Genomic DNA, 11868 nt, shown 5'->3' on the forward strand with positions numbered 1-11868 from the left:
AGGATTGGGCTAGGGTTAGGGCTGGGTTTGGGGCTAGGGTTGTGCTGGGGCTAGGGTTGTGCTGGGGCTAGGGTTGTGCTGGGGCTAGGGTTGTGCTGGGGCTAGGGTTGTGCTGGGGCTAGGGTTGTGCTAGGGCTAGGGTTGTGCTAGGGCTAGGGTTGTGCTAGGGTTAGGGCTGGGGTTGGGATTTTTTTCAAAAGTAAGAAAAAAAGATGACGATATGGCGACTAGTGTTGAGAGCAAGTGCTCGCTACTTGAGTTTGCATCGGGTGCTCTGGTATGCATTGAGTATCGTGGGTATTTGAGTGACATGCTCGAGTCTCTGCCCCATATGCTTCGCGGCCAAAAAACTTTACGGGGATTGCCTGCCATGCACGAGCGATCCCCGCATGTTTTTTTTTGGGTGTCTAATAACCGTGAAACATGCGGAGCAGGGACTCGAGCATGTCACTCGAGCACACACTGTACATGGTGCATACCTGAGTACCCGATGCAAACTCAAGTAGCGAGCACTTGCGCTCAAGAATAATGACAACTTATTCAATATGATGACCTAATGTAAACAAATTCTGTGCCGTACCTCTAGGTTCAAAATGTTCACTATACACCTTAATAAAATCCTTGAGGGGTATAGTTTCCAAAATGGGGACACTTGTGGGGGAGCTCCACTGTTTAGGCACATCACGGGCTCTCTAAACGTGACATGGTGTCCGCTAACAAATTGAATGGAAACTCAGCTCAAATTGTTAGCGGACGCCATGTTGCGTTTGGAGAGCCCCTGTGTGCCCAAACATTGGAGCTCCCCCACAAGTGACCCCATTTTGGAAACTAGACCCCCCAAGGCACCTATCTAGATGCATAGTGAGCACTTGGAACACCCAGGTGCTTCACAAATTGATTCGTAAAAATGAAAAAGTGAAAAAAAAAACACTTTTTCATTTTTATGAATCAATTTGTGAAGCACCTGGGGTTCCAAGTGCTCACTATGAATCTAGATATGTGCCTTGGGGGGTCTAGTTTCCAAAATGGGGTCACTTGTGGGGGAGCTCCAATGTTTTGGCACACAGGGACTCTCCAAATGCAACATGATATCCGCTAACAAATTGTCGGCTCAATTTGTTAGCGGATATCATGTTGCATTTGGAGAGTCCCTGTGTGCCAAAACATTGGAGCTCCCCCACAAGTGACCCCATTTTGGAAAATAGACCCCCCAAGGCACCTATCTAGATGCATAGTGAGCACTTGGAACCCCAGGTGTTTCACAAATTGATTCATAAAAATGAAAAAGTGGTTTTTTTTTCACTTTTTCATTTTTACGAATCAATTTGTGAAGCACCTGGGGGTTCCAAGTGCTCACTATGCATCTATAAAGGTGCCTTGGGGGGTCTAGTTTCCAAAATGGGGTCACTTGTGGGGGAGCTCCAAAGTTTGGGCACAGAGGGGCTCTCCAAACGCAATGTGGTGTCCGCTAACAATTTGAGCCGATTTTCCATTCACTTTGTTAGCGGATACCATGTTGCATTTAGAGAGTCCCTGTGTGCCCAAACATTGGAGCTCCCCCACAAGTGACGCCATTTTCGAAACTAGACCCCCCAAGGCACCTATCTAGATGCATAGTGAGCACTTGGAACCCCTAGGTGCTTCACAAATTGATTCGTAAAAATGAAAAAGTGTTTTTTTTTTCACTTTTTTATTTTTACGAATCAATTTGTGAAGCACCTGGGGGTTCCAAGTGCTCACTATGCATCTATAAAGGTGCCTTGGGGGGTCTAGTTTCCAAAATGGGGTCACTTGTGGGGGAGTTCCAAAGTTTGGGCACACAGGGGCTCTCCAAACACATCATGGCGTCCGCTAATTATTCAAGCAAATTTTACAATCAAAAAGTCAAATGGCGCTCGTTCCCTTCCAAGCCCTGCCATGCGCCCAAACAGTGTTTTTTCCCCAAATATTGGGTATCTGCGTGCCCAGGGGAAATTGCACAACAAATTTTGGTGTCAATTTTTTCTTGTTACCCCTGTGAAAATAAAAAAAATTGGGTCTAAAGTAACATTTTTGTGAAAAAAGTTAAATGTTCATTTTTTTCTTCCACATTCAAAAAATTCCTGTGAAGCACCTGAAGGGTTAATAAAGTTCTTGAATGTGGTTTTGAGCACCTTGAGGGGTGCAGTTTTTAGAATGGTGTCACTTTTGGGTATTTTCTGTCAAAAAGACCTCTCCAAGTGACTTCAAATGTGATGTGGTCCCTAAAAAAATGTTTTTGTAAATTTTGTTGGAAAAATGAGAAATCGCTGGTCAACTTTTAACCCTTATAGCTCCCTAACAAAAAAAAATTTTGGTTCCAAAATTGTGCTGATGTAAAGTAGACATGTGGGAAATGTTATTTATTAACTCTTTTGCGTGACATATCGCTCTGATTTCATGGCTTAAGAATTCAAATTTTGAAAATTGCTAAATTTTTTAAATTTTCGCCAAATTTCCATTTTTTTCACAAATAAACGCAAGTGATATCGAAGAAATTTTACCACAATCATGAAGTACAATATGTCACGAAAAAACATTCTCAGAATCAGGGGGATCCGTTGAAGCGTTCCAGAGTAATTACCTCATAAAGTGACAGTGGTCAGAATTGTAAAAATTGGCCTGGTCATTAACGTGCAAACCACCCGCGGGGCTTAAGGGGTTAAAGGGGTTTTCTATGAGTTGAAAAATTCTTAACCTGAAAAGTTTTTGTGTTGAAAATAATTTTGCTGCATTTTCTCTTGCTTTGATGATTTTTTTCTGGTCCCAATATCCTGGGCACATGCCACTCATTTGCTTTCACGTTTGTGGTCTTGTTGCCAGTTCAGCTTACTGCAATTATAACTTTACATTGTAAAGGAAAAGATGAAAGGTGTCGGTAGTTCTGCGCTCCTCCGTTAGAACAGATGATATAGAATCCAGAACTTGTGTTGTGGATTTATTCTTTTGACAAGTTAAAAACAAATGCGTTTCGTGGACGTCCCGTCCACTTCATCAAGTGCATAGCTTAAGAGATGTTAACAGCAGAGAACATATATACACATGGAAAGTGAAAAAAAATGGCGCCAAGGCACCAGCAACCATTTTCATTTAAAAATTAAACCTTTACATATTCCTTAAAAAAGTGTCTATTAGCGTCATTAAGAGAACAATTATAAAAAAGTAATGAGAATGGTATAAAATTGAAATAAAAATTGAAACGTCTTCTACATAAGTTTCATGATGTAAAAATAAAAGAATTTTTTGTGTATGATGATTCAAACCTGTTATCTATTGGTACCCTATACCATATAAAGACAACATCCATGGTCAGTACCTCTAGACTGTGGAAGTATCTGATAGTTGGTAGATGTTGTTTAACTGCCTTTTTAAGAAGGATATAATTATAAGATGGTACTAACAAGGAAGACATGATTGTAGAAAAATGTATATTTATAGTGAAACACTGACAAGTGTATGCATATGCATCCAACATTGCCTATATCCCTATCACTGAGATAGAATATAACTATGCTCCATGCCAGTAATAAAACCTATGCGGTGTACCAATGATTTTGGTCGGACCATGGTTCACGTCCGCATCATGGAGATGGAGCATGATTGTATTTTATGCCACTCCTGAGACCTAAAATTACACGGCTTATTTCCCCAGGTAGTAGATCATCAAATGATCATGTTAGTCAATTGGCTTTATGAATGAATAGCCTCCTGTACATCGTGCGATATAATGTAATCCTAACCAGTTTTAATCAGTCAGAGGGGGATGACCGAGCAAGTGAAGAAATGAATTGACATGGGCTGATATATTCCATGCTTTTGATTATCGGGGACCGCGCTGGTATGTTGCGGACCTGAGCAGGAGAAAAGCCTGTGCCCACACTGGTGTGTTGTGGTTGATGTGGGAGAACAACTTATAATATAGACTCATCGGATATCCTTTTAGAACGTGCAGGATGGGAGAAAGCTAGAGAAGAATTGGATGTGAGACAAGTGGTGACGGAAGGCGCTGCGATGCAACACCCTAGCAGGTAAATGGGGATATTGAGCCTCCATATCATTGTTTTAAGAGAAGGTCTCTGTAACCAGTGGTGACGGAAGGCGCTGCGATGCAACACCCTAGCAGGTAAATGGGGATATTGAGCCTTCATACCAGTGTTTTTGGAGAAAGGTCTCTATAACCTATGATGACGGAAGGGGCTGTGATGCAATGGTACACCGTAGCAGGTAAAAGGGGATATTGAGTCTTAATATCAGTATTTTTAGAGAAAGGTCTCTGTAACCTCATTTAAACCCTGTGGTTTAAATGTGTCCAGTTTGTATATCATCTATCCAATTGACTCAGTGATAGGGATATGGGCAATGTTGGATGCATATGCATACACTTGTCAGTGTTTCACTATAAATATACATTTTTCTACAATCATGTCTTCCTTGTTAGTACCATCTTATAATTATATCCTTCTTAAAAAGGCAGCTAAACAACATCCACTAGCTATCAGATACTTCCACGGTCTAGAGGTACTGACCATGGATGTTGTCTTTATATGGTATCGGGCACAAAGAGATAACACGTTTAAATCATCATACACAAAAAATTATTTTATTTTTACATCACGGAACTTATGTAGAAGACGTTTCAATTTTTATTTCAATTTTATACAATTCTCATTACTTTTTTATAATTGTTCTCTTAATGACGCTAATAGACACACTTTTTTAAGGAATATGTAAAGGTTTAATTTTTAAATGAAAACGGTTGCTGGTGCCTTGGCGCCATTTTTTTTCACTTTCCATGTGTATATACGTTCTCTGCTGTTAACATCTCTTAAGCTATGTACTTGATGAAGTGGACGGGACGTCCACGAAACGCGTCTATTTTTAGCTTGTCAAAAGAATAAATCCACAACACAAGTCCTGGATTCTGTATCATCTGTTCTAACGGAGGAGCGCGGAACTACCGACACCTGTCATCTTTTCCTTTATGTTGTTAACCACCAAGGTTTGGTGTCTCCAGCAGCCCTCTGTTACGCTCAATATATGAGTTGTGCATGACACAACCCCGCAAGGTAAGCATATTTTCACTTATTTAATTTTGTTTGCCTGGGTAACAGCACTATTGCGCTCCATTCTCATCTCTTTATAGAAACTTTACATTGTGGCATCCATTCCCACCACCTTTATCCTGCCACTATACCCCACTGTTCTGTAAGGCCAATGACACCTCCTTTTTCCATCTAAATCCAACCCGTTCATCTCTTGCTGAACTAATATATTCTATTCCTATTAGATCCCCTTGCACCAGGTATAGCTTCCCACATGTGATAGGCTGGAGGCTACTGAAATGGTGCATGGTATGGAACTACCGTGGGGTAAGTACAGTTGCTATGAAATATAACCGTCTGTGACGACACAGCTTTTCTTCTTAATTATGCCAGACATACATTCCACAGGTCAGGAACCATACACCTTTATTGTTAGGTTGAGTTTTGAACTTGTGATCTTCTTTGGTTGCTCAACACAGCTAATTGTTTGTATAAGCCTGAATGCTGATCACTTGAGGTGATATTGGTAATTGATGAATGGCTGCTATTCACATCTTATATCAGCTCTTGCAAAGTAACATCTGCCAGTTTTGCAATACAGGTACTCTGAACAATGCATGTTTGCTAGATATGTTAAATGCAATTGCAGGGTGTTTGCCAGCCAACATTGAGGGGATGAGCTGTGGATATTCAAACATTGTGAATTAATATTAATGTCCCTGACCCTTGAACTGTGAATGATGGCTTGAAAGGACAAATGAGAACTATAAAAAGGGGGTCTCTGTGTCTGTTCTGGGAAATTCTATAGGATGTCAGCCTAAGGGACCACAGCCCTGGCTGGAAAATACAGAACTGCTCCATTGACCATTGCTGATCTCTCAGATATGATTTGAAGAGTCCAGGTTGGGAAAATCAGGTCACCTGGACACATATTACACTGCCCAAATCCAGGCAAGCCAGGGGAAGGGTGAGTCTCTGTAATTTGCCCCATCTTGTGTAGTTGTTGAGACTGTTTTATATGTTATTGATTGTTGGTGGTTCAATAAATTATTGCCACACTGTTTACCATCACCCTGTGTTGTCTGAATAATGTTCTACCCATCGTAAAAGAGAGTGGGCGTTCAGTGGTATGAGCCCTTGTCCATGCAGTCTTTCTAAAGACCACCGGGCCAGCGGACAAGAGCACCCACTGACCCTTGTGTTTTCACACTGTCCTCTACATGATCTGTGATATGCAGGGACTTTAATGGAGGAGACTACACTTGGATAACAGAGTAGTAGCTGATGATGTTATCCCTATCCCATGTACAACATGTAATTGATGATGCGGTGCATATTGGGGCAGTGACATTGGTCTGAGAAATCCATATGACAGATGGCCATAACATCACTGTCATGATGGGAAAGAATCGGTAGCGAGATCATGTGACTCAGCTTCCCGCAAAAAAAAAATCGGATTAACTCTTAATTCCCTGCCATTTGTAACATTCACTACAACAGTCCAAAATCAAAATAATAGTCACAGCAGAATGACAGAATATAAAGAATACACCGACACAATGAATAGAGTTCATTAATTTTTATTCTTATCTATTATCCAATTTAGTTTTATTTAATCATCCAGTGCCATTTATTTTTGGATTTGCTGCATAAAAAGGATGTGAACCAGAGGAAGGCAAAACAACCCCATGTGTGGGGAAAAATTCCTTCCTGACCCCACATACTGGCGATCGGCTAATCCCTGGTTCACTGCAGTGTCAGCTCTGGATGGGGCCCTGTCACACCTTTACATGGAATATTTCATACATATCTAATATATATGTGTGTCTTATTTTATTTTTAGACTATTTAAAGCGTATGTCTAACTAAGGGCGGCTTACACTGGTTAATTATTGAGAATTGGTGCTTCTTACCTAAACTTATAATTACATACCTATGCTTATCCTTTATTACTTAAACTTTTCCTTACTTACCTATGCTCATCCTTTTTTATTTTTTTAATTGAATTCTAAATATAGTTATCCTTTTTTAACAGTACTTATCCTATTTTACCTATACTAATTCTTTCCTACCTATATTTCTCCTTTTTACCTATACTTTTTTAATTACATTTTAAATATGCTTCTCCTTTCTTACCTATATTATTCCTTTTTTAATTATACTTTTCCTTTCTTACTTCTACTTACCTCTTTTTTTTTTTTTACATATACTTATCTTTTTTACTTATACTTATCCTTCATTACATAAACTTGCATATACATAGCCTTTTTAATATATATTTATACTTTTTTACTCATACCTATCCTTATCTACCAATATTTACCATTACTTACCTATGCTTATCCTTTTTTATTGATCGGATGTTAGATAAACGTATTCTTTTTTATTATTGAATTCACAGAATACCTCATGTTTGGTGAGGATTAACTAATTAATCATGATCATCGCCCACCTGTTATCCCAATCGGGACATAATATTTTATGGAAATCACACTCCATAGTAAATATATAACCTACAAACACCAATCGGAGTCATACACTTAATAAAATAACAATAGCTTTATTAGATATACATAAATACAATTATCACAAAGATGATTAAAAGAATAGATAGAGGTGTAATTGGAGAGACTCAATATATAGTCTCTGCAAGGTAGAAACTACCACACATGATGTAGTAAGTCATCCAATTAAATTCATGTTCTCATGTGTACAAACATGTTATTGATATAACCCCACATAGAATCAGTCCCTGCCATCAGCATAGGATACAAGTGAAGAGCTATGTAACTGTGTGGCTATACAACTTTTTTCATGCTATGGATTGGTACCTCCTTGCTGATAAAGCCAACGCGAAATGCGCGTCCATGGGTGTCTCCTGGGTGGGAGTGCCACAAGCAGAATGGGTAAGTCACCTTAATACAATCCATAGCATGAAAAAAGTTGTATAGCCACACAGTTACATAGCTCTTCACTTGTATCCTATGCTGATGGCAGGGACTGATTCTGTGTGGGGTTATATCAATAACATGTTTGCATACATGAGAACATGAATTTAATTGGATGACTTACTACATCATGTGTGGTACTTTCTACCTTGCAGAGACTATATACTGAGTCTCTCCAATTACTCCTCTATCTATTCTTTTAATTATCTTTGTGATAATTGTATTTATGTATATCTAATAAAGCTATTGTTATTTTATTAAGTGTATGACTCCGATTGGTGTTTGTAGGTTATTTATTCTTTTTTACCAGTAATTATCCTTAGATATACTTATATTTCCTAACCTAGACTTATCGAGTCCTGCCTATATTTTTATTTTAACTAGACTGATCTTTTTTTCCTATAGTTATCTTTTCTTACCTATATTTAGCTACACTTATTCTTTTTACTTCTAATTATCCTTTTTTATGCATACTTATCTTTTGTTACCTATGCTTATCATTTCTTTCCTGTATTTATCTATACTTATCATTTTTCCTATATTTTCCTATGCTCATTCTTTCTTACCTATATTTACTTATAATTATCCTTTTTTGCGCTTTCTTATCCTTTCTTACCTATACTTATCATTTTTACTTATTCTTATCCTCTCTTACCTATATTTACCTATTCTTATACTTTCTTACCAATACTTACCTGTAGTTATTCTTTCTTACCTATATTTATCTTTTTTCCTATATTTATCCTCTTATACCTAAACTTATCCTTACTTATCTATTCTTATATTTACCTATACTTTCTTACCTATACTTATCTTTTCTTACTTATACTTATTCTTTCTTACGTATTTTTATCTATATTTATCACTTATAGTTATCTATGCGGAGGTCCCTGATGATGTTGGACATCCGATCTTCTGCTCTTCTCTGCATGATCTTCTGGAAGCTCAGGTATGCAGCTTGCTCTGGTATTATTGAGCAGGTGTCTTGTTGAGGGTTTTCTAGTTGACAAATGAAAACCCTCTGAACACGGCCTGGTCCTCTGGTGTTATAGATAATGTAGCCTCTGCCGCTTGGATCTTGTCAAGCTTAAAAGCAGGGAACTTTGGTTTAGGCTTAGTTGGCTATAGAAAAGATGCAGAAAAAAGTCATGGTGAAAATTGGTGACTAATCAAAATAGTCTTGACTTGAAGTATAGAAAAAAAAATGCTCAATATTAAGGAATGTTTTGAAATGTAAATGTAATATTGTAGAGACAAAACCAGCACAACAAGCATTGCAGCTCAAGTTTAGTCACTTCAGTGAGCTCAAGTGCCACTAATTATCTCTATGGCCAATCATACTCCTGTCTTATCATATATAGGATGCAGAATTATGTGCAGGTAATAGGCAATAGCTCAAGTATGGTTAGAATGAGAAGTTTTTAAATAAGTACAATCTGTACTTATATCACTTCAACACTGAACAATTTGATCTGCTAACAGACTCTTCCAAATTGAGACAGCTCCATCAGTTCTGTTTTTTGACAAAATTGGTTCATATTTGTTGTTTTATTTTTCTTCTGGTCAAAATCAGCAGTGGAGACTATAAAAAGGAGAATTATTATTGAAAAATGCAAACTAATCTTCTTTAGATTCACTTCCATATCAAACATTGTGGTCCTTATGGAGAGCTCATTTCATTTTTTTTGGCCAAGGATCTACTCTATCTCCAGCTACAGATGCCTATGCAATTCTTTGCCAAATTTAATGACTTGCACCTGACAGAACATATAACTAGTTAATTATTTGCGTATAGCATGCAAAAGAGTCTGAAAGAAGTGCAATACTATACACTAGGCATGCACCGTTAATAAATTACATTTTCCAGCCCGATCGTCTATAATAGTAATGTAAACATTAACGTAGTCCAAATTATTTTCCAACCCTGACATTAAACATAATGTATCACAGAGCCAAAAGTGTAGAAGATTGTGGGAGAGTATCTTATTCAGATCCATGTGACAATTCTGTACATATACTTACTACATGGATGTATGGTGGGGCCATCCTAAGGGCTTCCACTGAGACCCAATCAATTCGCTGGAAGAATGGGTGTTCTCGGATGTAACCATTGACTCCTAATCTCTGGACAGGATCTTCCTGGAGGAGCTGTTCAATGATGTCCTTGGCGACGGAGGATGATTCATCAAAGAGTGAGGGATGGTAGTTACACTCACTGGTAAGCATTTCGTTTAAGATGACTCCAAACGAGTACCAGTCTACTCCGGCGTTATACTCCTCCTTGTCCATGATCTGACATAGAGAAGCATTATTAGTAGTGCTACCTCTTGTATATCACCGTTCTTACATGTCACTCATATTGTTATGTGATTCTATATTAAATGACAGTAAGTCTTACTACTTAATCAAGAGACAAAAAGGATCTTTCATAATTATGCTCCATAAATGAAATTAATAAATGATATGAAAAATCAGAATGATTGTAATATATACGATTGTGACAACGCTCAGCTCAGTGTGCTACCAGCTCAAACTTTAACCCCTTCAAAATCGTGCGATTTTCAGTTTTTCCTCCCTTCTTACAAGAGCCATAACTTTTTTATTTTTCCATCCACATAACCGTATGAGGGCTTGTTTATTGCAGGATGAGCAGTAGTTTTGAATGACGCCATTTATTTTATCATGTGATGCACTTGAAAGTGGTAAAAAAATTCCAAGCATGTTAAAATTGCAAAAAAAAGTGCAATTTTACAATTTTTGTTTTATTTACCATGTTAACTATATGGTAAATCTGACCTGGCAATATGATTATCCAGGTGAGTACAATTACACAGATACCAAACACATGATGGCATTTTTATTGATATAATTTTGAGGCAGATACAATGTTTTGATCACCTTTTATTGCATTTTATTACAATGTTGTGGCGGTCAAAAAACTTAATTCTGGTGTTTTAATTTTTTCTTTGTTACGCCGTTTACTGATCTGATTAATTTTATATTTTGAGTGATCGGACTTTTACAAACAAAGCAATACAGAGATACCAGACACAGTGCTGGCCAAAAGTATTGGAACCCCTGCAATTCTGTCAGATAGTACTTGTAACATACCTGGCAGCGTTCTTGCATGGTGGTCCATCTCCCACTGTGCAAGAGCGCGCACTTGATCTCCAGTCCAGAATGTCTCTCTGGCTTCCCTCCATGCTGTCTGTTTGTGTCTGTTTCTGCTGCTTAAGGGCGGCGCCCGATCACTTCCTGCTTTTTGTACCTGCTGTGGGTCATACCCCTTGTGCGTCCTCAGCCTATTGCTGTCTGTCACCTGGTATATAGCTCAGCTGCTCCCATCTATCCCTGCTTGAGCATAGTGTTTCATTCAGTGTGTGCTTGCACTCTGAAGGTGCCAGGTCCCGTTCTTTGTCTCCTGCTTTGCGGTATCAGTTCCCGTGTCTGAACTGAGTCCTGTCTATTTCTCCTGCTTTGCGGTATCAGTTCCCGTGTCTGAGCTGAGTCCTGTCTATGTCTCCTGCCTTGCGGTATCAGTTCCCGTGTCTGAACTGAGTCCTGTTTATGTTACCTGTCTTGCAGTATCTGTTTCCATGTCTGTACTGTGTCCTATCTGTGTACCTTAACCTGCAGTCTGTACTCGTTCCTTGCCTGTTCGTTCCGCCTTCCTGGAGGCTGTATTTCCAGGCCAGTCTGAACACGCTCCTTGCCTGTTCGTCCCGCCTCTCTGGGGGCCGTATTCCCAGACCCGCTCCTGTATCCCGCTGTAGTGTCGGTCTCCTCCGTACACTCAGTTCCAGTCTGAACTCTCTCCTATCTTTTACCTGTTTTTTCTCTATGTCCGTTCCTTTCCTTTT

The sequence above is a fragment of the Phyllobates terribilis genome, unplaced genomic scaffold (genome assembly GCF_046119375.1).
Source record: "Phyllobates terribilis strain yellow unplaced genomic scaffold, ASM4611937v1 Scaffold_10__3_contigs__length_209671492, whole genome shotgun sequence".
Taxonomy (NCBI): Eukaryota; Metazoa; Chordata; class Amphibia; order Anura; family Dendrobatidae; genus Phyllobates; species Phyllobates terribilis.